This window comes from Phaenicophaeus curvirostris, chromosome 3 (assembly GCF_032191515.1).
Source record: "Phaenicophaeus curvirostris isolate KB17595 chromosome 3, BPBGC_Pcur_1.0, whole genome shotgun sequence".
Classification (NCBI taxonomy): Eukaryota; Metazoa; Chordata; class Aves; order Cuculiformes; family Cuculidae; genus Phaenicophaeus; species Phaenicophaeus curvirostris.
The window spans coordinates 96,832,017-96,845,194 of NC_091394.1; the positions used below are offsets into that span (position 1 = coordinate 96,832,017).

Consider the following 13,178-nt stretch of genomic DNA (forward strand, 5'->3'; position numbering starts at 1 on the left):
CACCACATTCCCAGCTCCCTCTTCACCTCCTGGCTCCCCGCTTAGGACTAAGCTGTCCCAGGGAGGCTGTGCTGCCTGGCTCCCAACGCACTCTGGCTCTCGCTCGATCCTCTGCTCCATCCATCCATCCATCCATCCATCATCCATCCATCCATCCATCCTCTTCTCCTATAGGCTAGCAGAGCATGCCCGGTGGGATACCGTGGTAGTTAGGGTCCTTGCCTATAGCTGCCTGTTTTACAAAGCTCCGATCCGTGCGTGTGCGTGTGTATGTGTGTGTGCATTTTATCCCTCCCTCCTATCCCTCCCTCCCTCCCTCTCTCTCTCTCTCTCTCTCTCTCACTCTAATGTGTGATCTGGAAAGCTTATAAAAGCCTGATGTAATCCTTAATGCAGCCCCTGGCTACAAAGACTGGATCTAGTTTCACAGAGAGAGATTCAGAAGCAGAATTAAAAAAAAAAAAAAAAAAAGTGGGGGGAGAAGAGAGAGAAAGAAGGAAAAGCAGATGAGTGGATTTTAAACAAACATATCTTTCTGAAGAAGATCATTCTCACTCTTCGCTGCCGGGAAAGCTACTCTGAATCCTGCTGTATATTTTTTTTTTAAAGGAGAAGACTTGATTGTCTGCTTGGATCTAATGATTTACTGGCTTTCAACTGCGTTTTTCCCCTCTCCTAAGGATTCCTCAAAGAACGGCTTAATTATTTTCAGCTTTTCTCTTCCACCTGCCTGTCTGCAGAGACACCAAAGGTTCTCCCTTCCTCTCCCTCCCCACATCTATTTCTTTTAGGATTTGGTTTTTTTGTTTGTTTTTCCTTTTATATATATATATGTGTATGTATATATATATGTAGAGGCAAGAGTGGAGGAAGCAGAGGAAGAGAGAGCTCTGCCATCCTTTTGGACTTCACGCGCTGCCCAATGTTGGGCTGGTTACCCCTGGATATGTTGCTGGTTTCCATTTGGAATTTGACAAAGGGAAGAAGGAGGATATAAAACCTGGGGAGCTCTGCAAGGTAAGGGGCTCCTGGCCACCCTTCCTTCTTCCTTGGAGGGGAGGGAAAGAGGGGAGCTGACTTTTCTGTGCTGCACTTTGCCTTGAGTGCAGGGGGGTCTCTCTCCATCCCCAAGGGAGACAAGCATAGGGGCAGAGATGGACACCTGCTCCTTTCTTTTCTGCCTATAGAAACAGCTCCTGGAGGATGTTTTTGCCCCCTTCACTCTGCAATTTGGACTAATAGAGCATAATCACTCCCTGTCATAGGAAGTTTTAACTTTCCTGCATGCAAGTCCTGTCAGCAAACATCAAGCTGTGGTGGAAAATATCGATGTTTGTAGGATGCAGAGGGTGAAATGCATTCGTGTCCTAGGGAAAGGAGCTGGGGACTGGGTTGTTCCTGGGGAGAAGGCAGCCAGGCGAAGGAAGGGGAGCGGAGGATTGTGGCGGGAGAACTGCAGAGCCAGCCGGAGCTCAGCTGCAAAGTGCTGGGAAGCCACGGTGCGTTCATGGACAGCCCTGGGGTCCCGGGCTCCTCAGCCTGAAATGTTGGCAAACAAACTCTCAGAGGGATAGGCAGCTCTCTGCCCCACATCCCAGCTCCTTGCCTTCCTGCTTTTCCTTGGATACTTTTGGGGAGGGAGGGAGAGCGTGAGCCTTGCTTGCTCTGCTGCTCGGGTGGCACCTTCCCAGGGCTGGAGGCAATGGTGACTGGGGATGCAATGAGCTCCAAACGTCCTCCCCCCTCAATGCCGTTTAACAGCACTTCACTGTAGGAGAAAATTAGTCTTTAGCCTATGTAGATATCAGAGTATGGCACAGAGGCACACATACTGCTCCTGGAGCTGGGCTTCTGGGGGATGCTGGCACACAGGCATGGCTTAGCCTTTCTTTAAGGGGGTAGAGAGAGAAGTCTCCATCAGCTATGCGTAATTACAAAGCATCTTGTTCTGAATCACCCTGTGTGGGAATGAATCGCAAAATTTGTCTCTCCCTCTTCCCCCACCGCCCCCTTCCCTTTCATGGCCTGACATTCGCTGATGGAGGGTGGCTGTTGATGCATCTTCAGACTTTCAGAGAGAGGTAGTTCAGCCATGGCTCTGCCAAGGCTGGAAGGAAAAAACGAGGTGAAGGGGTGCAGGCAGGGGTTTCAAAGGGACTTTTCAGTCTGGTTGTACTCTGGTCCTTGCTGAGAGAAGGTATCAATCCCCAGCAATTGAAGGCATGGTTTGCAGATCAACTCTGCAAGGTACCTCTGGCTGTGACTCACACTCGTGTCCCTGATCCTGCCCTGGCCAAGGGAAAAAAACCCTGTGAATCAGTTTCCCAGAGAGGAGGTGGTGGGGAAAGGTACATTAAGGCAAGGTCAAAAGGATGAAGGACAGAAAGAACCCCCTTCCCTCCATCCCTGGCCACCCCATCCTTTTGGAGCTGGGGCTTTCCAAGGCTCAATCCAGCTCCAGCACTGGGTCTGGTGAGCGCCAGGGCCAGCTGACAGCTGATGGCTGAGAGAGGAGGGGGGGATGGGGGGGGGAAGGAAGAGTGAAGCTACTTTGACAGATGCCAAAACCTGCCTGTGCGGAAGAGTGAAAATTGCAGTGCTTCGAAAGCCAGTGCTGCCTGGGAGGGTGCCAGGGGTGGTCCGGGTGCAGAGTGAACCTCCTCAGCCCCTTTACCTGTTGATTAGCGATAGGTTTGCTCTCACCTGACCACGCAAACCCTAAGGAAAGCCAGGAGGGATGAGGTCCGGGCACTCCTCAGAGCTGACTGGCGACCTCCGCCACAGAGCAGGGAGGACTGTGTATTAATGATGATGACTCTGCTTTGGCTGGTGCTGAAATATCTGTATTATCTATTATCAGCTGGGAGACGAGGCTGGAGGCTTCACAGAGCTGGGATCTCATCCAAAGCCTGAGCTGCTAAAGGAAACAAACAACTCCCCTTGCATATTAAGCGGGTCCCTAATTAATTAATGACTCATTAACCTGGGTCCCACAGTCATTACTGTGCCCAAGACCTCACTGAGGAAGAAGAGGGGGGTCGCAGAGCAAAGTGGAGTTGGTTTTTGCCCTCAGAGGGTGATAAGGAATTGCACCAGCTCTCAGCCAAGCTGCGCTGCCAGGGGACACGGTGGCTACGGGGCTGAGCCAGGCAGAGGCCAGTGGCCAGGCAGGAGGATGAGCAGGCAGAACATCCTGCCTGGTGGGTCTCAGCTGCAGGAGAGTGGCATGGGGACAGCAGGCATGCTGGGGTGGGGGTGAAGCTTGGGGATCCCCATGCTCCACTCCACACCCTATAGTGGGGTCAGGGTTCAGCAGCCTCTCTGCTGTGGAGGGCAACGGGAAAGACCAGGCAGAAACTGCAAAGGGCCAAGGCATAGGCAGGGAAGGAGCAAGGCAGAGACAGGGAAGGAGTAGAACTCCTGTTCCTTTTCATGGCACCTGGGATGGTGTTGCAGAGCCTTGAGTGCAGGGATGGAGGCTTGGAAGCCCCCATAATTGGTCAGCTAAGGTGGGTATGTTCAGAGAAGGACTGGCTGCAAAGTGGGGGTGTGGTTTTTCCATTAATGAAAGGTCTGTACCCCATTTCCCCTTTTACTTGGGGGAAACTGAGGCAGGGGTATTCCAGACCCTGTATCTAGGCTAAGAAGTGCATGTGTAGCAGGTCATACTCCATTCACAACCCAAACGAGCATCCAAAGGCAGGTTTGTGGTGGCAGGAGCACCACACCATCCCACTGCTCTGTCACCCCAAGGCGAGCTGTAATACCCTCTACCCCACAGGCACTCAGAGGTGGTCTGGGAGACACACACACACACATACGCACACACACACAGCCCCCCAAACTCAGCAACAACCCCTCTCCCCTTTTATCCCTATGGCACCAGCATCCTTCTCGCTGCATCCTCGGCCGGTGGAGGCTGAGAGGGTGGAGGGGGCATCTCAAACTGGGGTCAGGGTCCCTTTACCAACCTCCCCGGCTTTCGGCAACTGGGTGGGAGGGAGGGGGCGTCCAGGGCTTGCAGCGAGCGGCGGGGAGGTGGCGCTCTCAGCCCGGCTATCGCCGCCCGCCGCCCCCGGAGCGCAAGGATGCTCCGCACAGCCCCGTGCAGTGCTGCCCCCTCCCTTTACTTCCCCCCCCTCCATTCCTTCTCTCCACAAAAAAAAAAAAAAAAAAAAAAAAAAATTCCCTGCAGGACTGTAGATCGTAATAAAACCTGCCTCTCACCAAAACATGCCTCCCCACGGGGCTTGTTTGCCACTCTGCGAGCATCAGCTTCCCAAGGGCTTTTTGTGTCCCCTCACCCATGTTTTTTTTTTACCATACTCCTCCGCATGTTTTATCGCTCTGCTTCTCCCTGATTTCAGCATCCCTGTGAAAGCAGAGGCTATTTGGCCTCTCGCTGGGAGGGCAAGCAGCAATGTGCTGCTCTGGTTGCCTCCATGCTCAGGAGGAGGGGGAAAGGCTTCAAGTTGCACCGGGGGAGGTTCAGATCGGACATTAGGAAAAATTTCTTCACCAAAAGGGTTCTCAAGCACTGGAACAGCCTGCCCAGGGAGGTGGTGGAGTCAGCATGCCTGGAAGTATTTAAAATATGGGTAGATGAAGTGCTTAGAGATATGATTTAGTAGGGGACATGTATGATCAGGCTTGATGACCTCAAAGGTCTTTTCCAAACTAGTGATCCTATGATTCTATGATCCCCCAGACCCAAGGGTTTGCTTGGGGGCTGCTTACAAGCTCCCTGAAAGTGGAGAATGGGATTTCTAAGTGCTCTGCTCCTGGGAGTCAGCCCAATGTATTGTCCAGCAAGGATCACCCCCTTCATTTCTCCTGGGGTTGGGGGTGAGATGATGGAGGGGCGACCCATGGTGTCTGTGTGGCTGCAGATGGCTTTTCTTTTCCCCCTTTTTGGGGGAGGGAGATGGAGGAAACAGTCTTATCATAGATCCAAATTCACTTTTTCCTGTAGCTCAAGTGTAGTATGCAGGAAAACCCTTGTCATCGATACCTGTTGCAGCATATCAGCTTGGCTCATTAATTAGCTCCAGGAAACATGCACTGGTAAACAAATGAGTCAAAGCTTTTCTCTGGGCCTGATCCTGGGCTAGCAGCATACTGATCACCACCTTTCTAGGAGAGATGTAAAGAGAGAGGAGTATTTTCTTCAAGATGGATGACAGGCTGTCTCTGTAACTAGCTTGCTTCCTCCCCTTGGAGAAAATGCACATCCCCAGTCGAGCCTTCAAAGGAAAAGGGAGCTGGCACCTGGCCTGGAGGTTTGCAGAAGTATGTGTTTCTCAGTGTCGCAGCACATATCAGAATGGCTCGATGTGGCTGCCAGCAAAGCGCGAAGGTCCCTGGCACATCCCAGCACTCACTGTGCACAGGATTCTCCCATGTTGTTCTTGTGGCTCCTTTCTCAAATTCCCTGGACTCTGCAATTGCTTGGGGTTTTCAGAAGGTGCTGGGATGAAAGAGGGCAGGAAAGGGATGTTTGTGTTTGGATGGAGCTGTACTAAGGCATAGGTAACTTGCTGATCAGGGTTGATGCCCATCCATATATTTGGGCGTGATGGGCATTTGGGGCTCTGGAGCATGAGAATAAAGGGGCTAGGGCAGAGTTCTCTCAGCCAAGGTGAGGATAGGGATCTCCTTCTTTGCATCTCTGTTGCTTTGAACCGCATCTCAGTTGCTTTGAACCACATCTCTGCCAAGGAAAACAGCATTTCAGCGTCTCATCTGCACTGGAGAAGCAGAAGCCCCTTTGACTTGAGATGCATGCTTTTTCTTCAGATTCATGTACACCCCCTCAGGTCCCAAAATCCACAGGAGACCAGCCCTCTAAGTCCCAAATCCTTATGACAGGGAACCGTGGCAACAGTTCAGGTTAGGGCCACCACAGATGTCATCTTTGTCTTTATCATCCTCCAGCATCCCAGTACTGGAGGTCCCATCTGTTTCATAACCCTTCTTAATGCTCCTACTGCCCAAAAGGCAGTTCTCCCACAGTACCACACTACCCCAAACCAATTCTGGTGGTATTTTGTTCATAGAATCATAGAAACATACAATGTCCTGAGTTGGAAGAGACTCACAAGGATCAAGTCCGACTCCTGTCCCTGAATAAGACTTGTCCCTATGAATCCTAACATTCACACCATGTGTCTGAGGGCATTGTCCAAATGCTTCCTGAATATTGTCAGGCTTGGTGCCATGGCTGCTGGGGAGCTCCACAACCCTCTGGATGAAGAAATTTTTCCTAATATCCTCCCCTGACACATCTTCCTGACATTCCATTATGTTCCAACACAAGAAAAGACCAGCTGCCATCCGAACTTCACTCTGGCAATCTGGCAGGTCAGTCAATGTGGGGAGCGTACATCCCTTTGTCTCACCTGCACTCCATGTGGTGGTTGGCTCTTTAATATTGTTACAAAACAGATCAGTACGCGTTAAAAAAAAAAAAGGAAAGTGAGTAGTAAATTTAGTCCCTTCAAAATGTCCATTCATTGTCACATCTTGGGCTCAGAAATTCCTTGCGGTGACTCTTGGAGCAAGGGTTTTGTATTAGTCTGATTATGCTGAGATAATCTGTCATGTTGCTCCAAGAAGCATTCAGGGAAAGAAAAAAAAAGAAAAAAAGAAAAGAAAGATAATATTTTAAATCATAGGATTGCTAGATTGGTGACTCTGTCTCACAGAGACACACATCACTGCCCCCTTTATGAAAATTTAAATTGGTTACCTCTGTCAGAGAAAATGAGAGAAGATTTGCTGATTTTAATTTGCTAGAGTGAATTACCCCCTGCCAATGTTATCAAAATTAAACTAGGGATGGTTTTCTATTTTCCTTCTCCTACTCTCTTTGCATTTTTTTCTGAAATAGCCTTTTATAAAACATTAATCACGAAGTGACCAGCTGATGATAAATGAGCTGTTGAAACTGTGAGCTCTGATGTGTTTGGTGGCATGTCTCATCCCTGGGACAACAGGGATCAGAGACAGTAAATGGCATCTGGAGGAAGAATGGACAGAAACCTTGTAAAGAAACCTAGAGTTTCTATGAGTTTTGAATATTCTGGGGTAAAAATTGAAGCAGATGACTCTGATATTATAAGGTGCACTCTATGCTAGTCTGAAGTGCATGTGTGAAATATATACAGCGTGAAAAATCCTCCTTCCAGTGAGCATCATATCTTTAATCAGGTGGTTTACTCCAGGTAGAACTGCTGCTTACTGACTTGATTTGGCCTGAGAGATGGACCGAGGAATCCTGCATATTTTCAGGACACCATTTTGTGCATACTATAGGCATGCACCAATATATATATTACTGCTGAGTTCTTTTTCTGAACATCTAGTTTTAGTCAGTCAGAGGCAGGCCTTGTGACACCTCATCCTGTGATTTCAGCACTCTCACCTGCATGCTCACCTTTGTCTCCTTCCTGTTATCAAGCTGGCTTTGCTAGATGGGAGGTGTTTCCTCAGTTTTTGAGATCAGTTGGCCCATAACAAATTCCTTGCTCTTTTCAAAATGGCTCTATTCTTTGTTCCTTTTGTGAGATACCAAGACTATTCCATTCCTGGCAGACCTATCTGTTCCATTTTCATTGCAAGTTACCACAGCTCTCTCTCTAAATACTTTCAGGATAGGGATCATCATGATTTCCACACTAGAACAGATCCAAAGCTGAAACACTTAATTCCTGTCCTCTCTGTGCTGTTGTACCTCTCAGATGATACTTTAAGCTTCACAAGCCATCGAAACCTTGGTCTACCCAACACAAAAGAACATGACTAATTTTAAAAGGTGCTGTAGTGCAATCCACACTGAGGTCCAAGGATGATGTAGGACTGATCTCACCTACTGCCAAACCACATGTCTCAGGCCAGGGGTTCAGGTCACTGTTAATGTAGACATTGGTCTTTCTTCACTTTGGTGTTTTCATCTGTAAAATGGGGATGTCTGGCTTCCTCCTTCCCAAAGGGGCTCTGTGCCAGCTGATCAAATGGACTTGGTCAAACACTTCTGGGATTATCATAGAATCATAGAATCATCAGGTTGGAAAAGACCTCTTGGATCATCAAGTCCAACCATTCCTATCTGCCACTAAACCATTATGAGATGATGGACACCACTGAAGCACGAGGCATGAATTATTCTTCTTGTGTTTTGACAGTGGAAGAATGTCCACCTTTAACCTTTCCTCCTCAGTCATGTTTTCTTGCCCTTATTTTCTTGAAGTCTTTCTACAACTGAGAGATCTGGAAGTTTGTAAGTCTCCAATACCCTCCTTGGGTTTCCTGTGGATTAAAGTCATGGTTTTTCAGGAGACCATGTATAATACTTCATTCTGCATAATGGTCCTTTGTATAGTCCAGCCCACTTTGATATGCAAGCAAGTGAAGCCTAAGGTAGGAGTCTGGTTTATATGATATGTTGTTTAGCAGCAATCTAACAATTGCTATCTTCTCAAAACAAATATCTGCTGGTTCCTGCAAATGAAAGTCAATACACCTTCAGAAGGAAATTTGTCCCGATAGGGTCTTTTGTATTGAAAGCCCTGTTGGTAGATTTATTCATTGTGCAGACTCGTTCCCTTAACAAGCCAGTTATTCATTGGCCATTGCTTGAGGGTGTGTGGAATTTATGGTCATAGTCCTGTAATCAGATATTTTGTTATAGAGGGCTTTGCCACTGTAGAAGGTTTGAATAAATCAGTATGCAGCAGAAATTGATCCTCTTGCAATCTATTTCTGGACTTGGCTCCTGCTTTGAGAGCATTTTCCCCTTTCTTGATCCATGCTACTAAAGCCTTTGCATGTTTGTGCTCTGGGTGGCTCTGCCAAAGCCATGCATTAATGCACTTGCCTAGGAATACACACACACTTACGCGTTTTCTGGGTATGATTTTTTGTTCTGACTATGCTTAAGATACACGCTGTTGTCATACCCAAGATGGAAAAAAAAAAAAAAAAAGGATTTTTCTCTGTCACCTGAATTAAGCATCTGGAATTTGGAAAGAACTGCTTGAAAAGGGAAATCTGATTTTGAATGGCTGCACTGAATCCTTAAGTACTGAAGAGTTTGGCCTGCTTATCTCCACTTCTCAGATGTTGTTCTACAATCTGATCGCCCCTATTGAGCTGAAGCAAGGGTTAATTGCTGACAAAAAGCTCTTCACCTTTGTGCATACAAAGAAAGGGGCAAGGTGAGCACCTTGCTTTTTGAAGCTTAGGGTGAGATTGCCAGGTGCAGGCAATGGCAGGAGAATTCGGTTCTTGTATGTGCCCCAAGGATAACTCTGAAGGTAAAATTACAGCAGAGACTGTGATTTTTGTGGCAGAAATCAGGGATGGGAGGAGAGGAGAAAAATCTCTGTAACCTAGCAGCCTGTATAGCTGCTGTCTGTTAGGTTGTCGGTGATACTAAATGTGTAAATGGCAGTGAACCTTTCTGCTGTAAGCAGGGCTGAACGGTCTTGGCACTTACTCTTTGGATGGAGCTTGGCAGTGATATGGTTAGTCGATGGTCTGACATGCTGCCCGCCTTGCAAGTATTCCCTGAGGCACAGCATCTTTCTAGGGAAAATCTGATGGAGCTAGGGATGGGTTTAGTTTTAGAAAGAGTACGTGACAAAGGACATTTAGTGCCTGCTCTGCTCTGGTGGGTGAAGCCAGCCGGAAAAGAAGTGTAAGACGTTACAATAAGGACCATGTGGAATTTGTCCATAGAGCATGTGAGCAGACAAACACACCGGTGCTTATGGGAAAACAAGCCTGCTCTCTGAGCTGCCCACATCCCATTAGAGGCAGCAGATGAGACACAGTAATGCTCTTCCAATCACCCATCTTAGCACTTGCAGGTCAGCCATGAGGGCAAGTGAATGAATAAGTTAATAGTGAATGCACATTTGCTGCATAATCTGAATGCTTAAAATCCCAACATGAACAATGTAAAATAGAGTCTGTCCTGTATGACTTGCTGGCTCCTGCCAACTTGGGCTTTTTAGATATGTTAATAGGGATAGCAATGCTGGGGGGACTTCCAGATTCTCCAGATGGAGACAATTCTGCTAGCAGCAGGAGAGATGGTGACAGTCAGAAATGCAGCAAGACTGAGAGGGCAAGGGGGAAGCCAGGAGAGATCCCAGCAAAATGCCAGTCAGCTGTGGGATTTAGTTTAGTAAGATGTATGGAAATACAGGTACGTGTCCTCTGCTGTGAGAGTTTTCATACCTGTAGGTCCACCCAAGGCATCCCTCAAGGAATGGATGACTAATTGTATGTGAGCAGTACCTACAGGCATGGAAATTCTACTGGAAGGGGAGGTTTCAGAAGCAAGCCCCCAGATGAGTAATCTCAGTCCAGAGCCTGACCCTCTACAAAGACCAAGGAAGATGATAGCATTGGCTGGAGGAGGTGATTTCCAGAGTTCTCTTCCATCCTCAAGCATCTGTGATTCTGTGAAGATGGGACACAAATGCTGCAGGCTTTGATGTTGATGCCCCCACTGGACATAGATGTGCTCAGGAGCTGCTCTTTGTCCTCTATATGATGAGCAGAATCCCTGCAGGATATTTAAAGGTATCCTGGGAAAAGCACTTGAGACTGCATTGCAGGACAAACTCCAGAGTAAGACTGTATCACAGAACATGTTGGGCTTGATATCACAGAAGGGAGGAAATCTGATGGGGACTGAGGTCTGTGGGTTGAAATCTAAGGGTGCTGAGGTATCTTAAGGGAGAGCAAAACCTTGTGCTACTGTGTGAGACAGCCTTACTGCTCCTTGAGAAGCAGAGACTGTCCTTGCCCTGCACTGGATTGATGCCTTGTTGACATTACCCCACTTCTCTAGGTAAGGACCTTCTTGGTTAACTCATACCCCTTCTTCTCTCTAGAGCCTTATACTGATTTTTTTTGGCTGGGTCCTGGCCAGTGGCAATGCTACATCGTCTTGGATCAGAAATGGGAACACACGTTGCTCTAACATGTGATACTTAGCTTGCTTTACTCTCCTCACTGAAACAAGTGATTGCCTTGTTGTGAATAGCCTTCTCTGTTATCCTGGGAAAAGCTGAACATTGAGGCTTGCTCTGGAACTGAGGAGACATGTCTGGGGTGTAGAAACAGGGGATCCTCTACCACAATAACTCCTTCTTCCTGATTCAGTGGGGCTGGTGGCTGGTAAGTCCTTCTCTTCCTTGGACTGGTTTTTGACTTCTGATTAATAGAACAGATCTTCACAAAAGCACCTCTAAGATCAACCTAGAGTGCCCGAGAGGACAGCACCTTTGTACTAACTGCGTCAGGTATGATGTGGGATGTAGTGCTGGTGATGAAGAAGATGGCTAGTAAAGCTGGTTTTGATTCCTAGCAGCTCCCAGCATGCGCAAGGGAAATTTCGTGGGTTGGTGCTTGACTTAAAAGGTTAAAGAAACTGAAACACCTTTCTCTTTCCTGTCTTGAATAGGTCTTGAATGTTCTTACAGAGAAGCTTCCCACAATGGTTTCAGTTTTGTGTGGTGAGGGGAATGTAGGACAAAGCAGCGATTTTTCTCACCTCCTTTCCCTCCCCAAAAGGGTAGTTGGATCTAAATAGGACATGACTCTTCCCAGCTCTGGAGCTGGGTCACCAGACTTTGCTTGTGTGCAGGTGACAGTGCTGAGGAGTGATAGGGAAGCTAGTGCTAAATACAACTACCATGCACAACCAAGTATTTCGGATGCTCCACACCAGGCATGCCTGCGTTGACATGGACTGGAAAGTTTGCCTGTAACTTCCTGTACTCATAAATGCAGTTATGAAGCACAAAGTGCACAGCATGCCATAGTGATGTGATTATTAAAACCCCAGCCTCCCACCTCAAATTACAACCCAAATGCTGTGTTTGTTTCCCACTTAATGCTGTCCCTCTGAGGTTTTCTTTTAGAGCTAAGCCCGTTTGAAGTTGCTGTTGATTACAGAGCAGACAGCATAATCTCCCTGTGGAAGTTATTTGTAGCTGAGGAGGAGCGTGGAGGGGGGAGAAGAAATCAATCACCCTAATGCACATGCCAGAAATGGGGTGGAGAATTAATGATGCTGCTCAGCCATAGTTTCCAGTCAGTGGCCTATTCTGCCACTCAGACATCCTTTTATGCAAGTGTCGGTCTGATAGCTACAACTCCTTAGACAGTCAGGGGATTGCCCTGACCCATGTGCATGACCTTACACTTGGTCTTTTTGAACTTCATGAGGTTTGGACAAGCCAGCCCCTCAAGGCAGCCAAAGTCCCTCTGGATGGCATCCCACTAGTGTGTCACAGCTTGGTATCTTTGGCAAATTTGCTGAAGGTGCACTCAATCCCACTGTCCATATCCAACAAAGATGTTAACAGTGGTCCCAATACTGACCCCTGAAGAATGTCACTCATTCCTGGTCTCTCCCTTTGGATGCTGACCACAACTCTTTGAGTACGACATGCAGCTGGTGTCTTACGCACTGAGTGCTCCGCCTGTCAAATCCATGTCTCTCCAATTGAGAGACAAAAATATTATGCAGGACAGTGCAAAAGGCTTTGCACAAGTCCAGGTAGAATACATCAGTTGCTCTTCCCTTATTCAACAATCACATAACCCCATCACAGAGAGCCATCAGATCTGCCAGGCATATTTTGCTATTAGTGAAGCCATGCCGGCTGTCACCAGTTACCTCCTTATTTTTCATGTGCCTTAAGATAGTTTCCAGGAGGATCTGCTTCATGATCTCGGCAGGCACAGAGGTGAGACTCGCCTGTAGCTTCCCAGGTTTTCCTTTTATCCAGTTATAAATATGGGGTTATGATTCCCCTTTTCCAGTAAATGGAAACTTCACCAAACTAACATGAATTCTCAAATGTGATGGACAGTGGGTTGGCAACTTCATCCAGCAGTTGCTTTGGGACCCATGGATACATCTCATCAGGTTCCATGCACTTGGATGCCTTCAAGTTCTTTAGATGATCTCAGACTTGATTCTCTCCTACAGTGGATGGTTCTTCATTGTCCCAGCCCCTGCCTTTGCCTTCTGTGACTTGGGTGGTGTAGCTAGAGCACTTGTTGGTGAAGACTGAGGCAAAAAATTGATTGAATACCTTGGCCTTCTCCATATCCCGGGTAACCAGGTTTCCCATTTCCTTCCAGAGAGACATTTG

General features: G+C 47.6%; 1 protein-coding gene across 12 annotated transcripts in view; it reads left to right on the plus strand.

Annotated features, from left to right (window-relative positions):
* Positions 1–248: 248 nt before the first annotated feature.
* ADGRB1 (adhesion G protein-coupled receptor B1) overlaps positions 249–13,178 on the plus strand; it is a 316,254-nt gene continuing 303,324 nt past the window's right edge. For 3 of the 12 annotated variants that reach the window (XM_069854742.1, XM_069854741.1, XM_069854749.1), the window contains exon 1: positions 250–1,017. The gene's annotated coding sequence lies outside the window, so the exon portion shown is untranslated. Of the gene's footprint in view, positions 1,018–13,178 lie in introns of all 12 variants that reach the window. The other 9 variants (XM_069854752.1, XM_069854753.1, XM_069854751.1 and 6 more) reach the window with 6 other exon arrangements.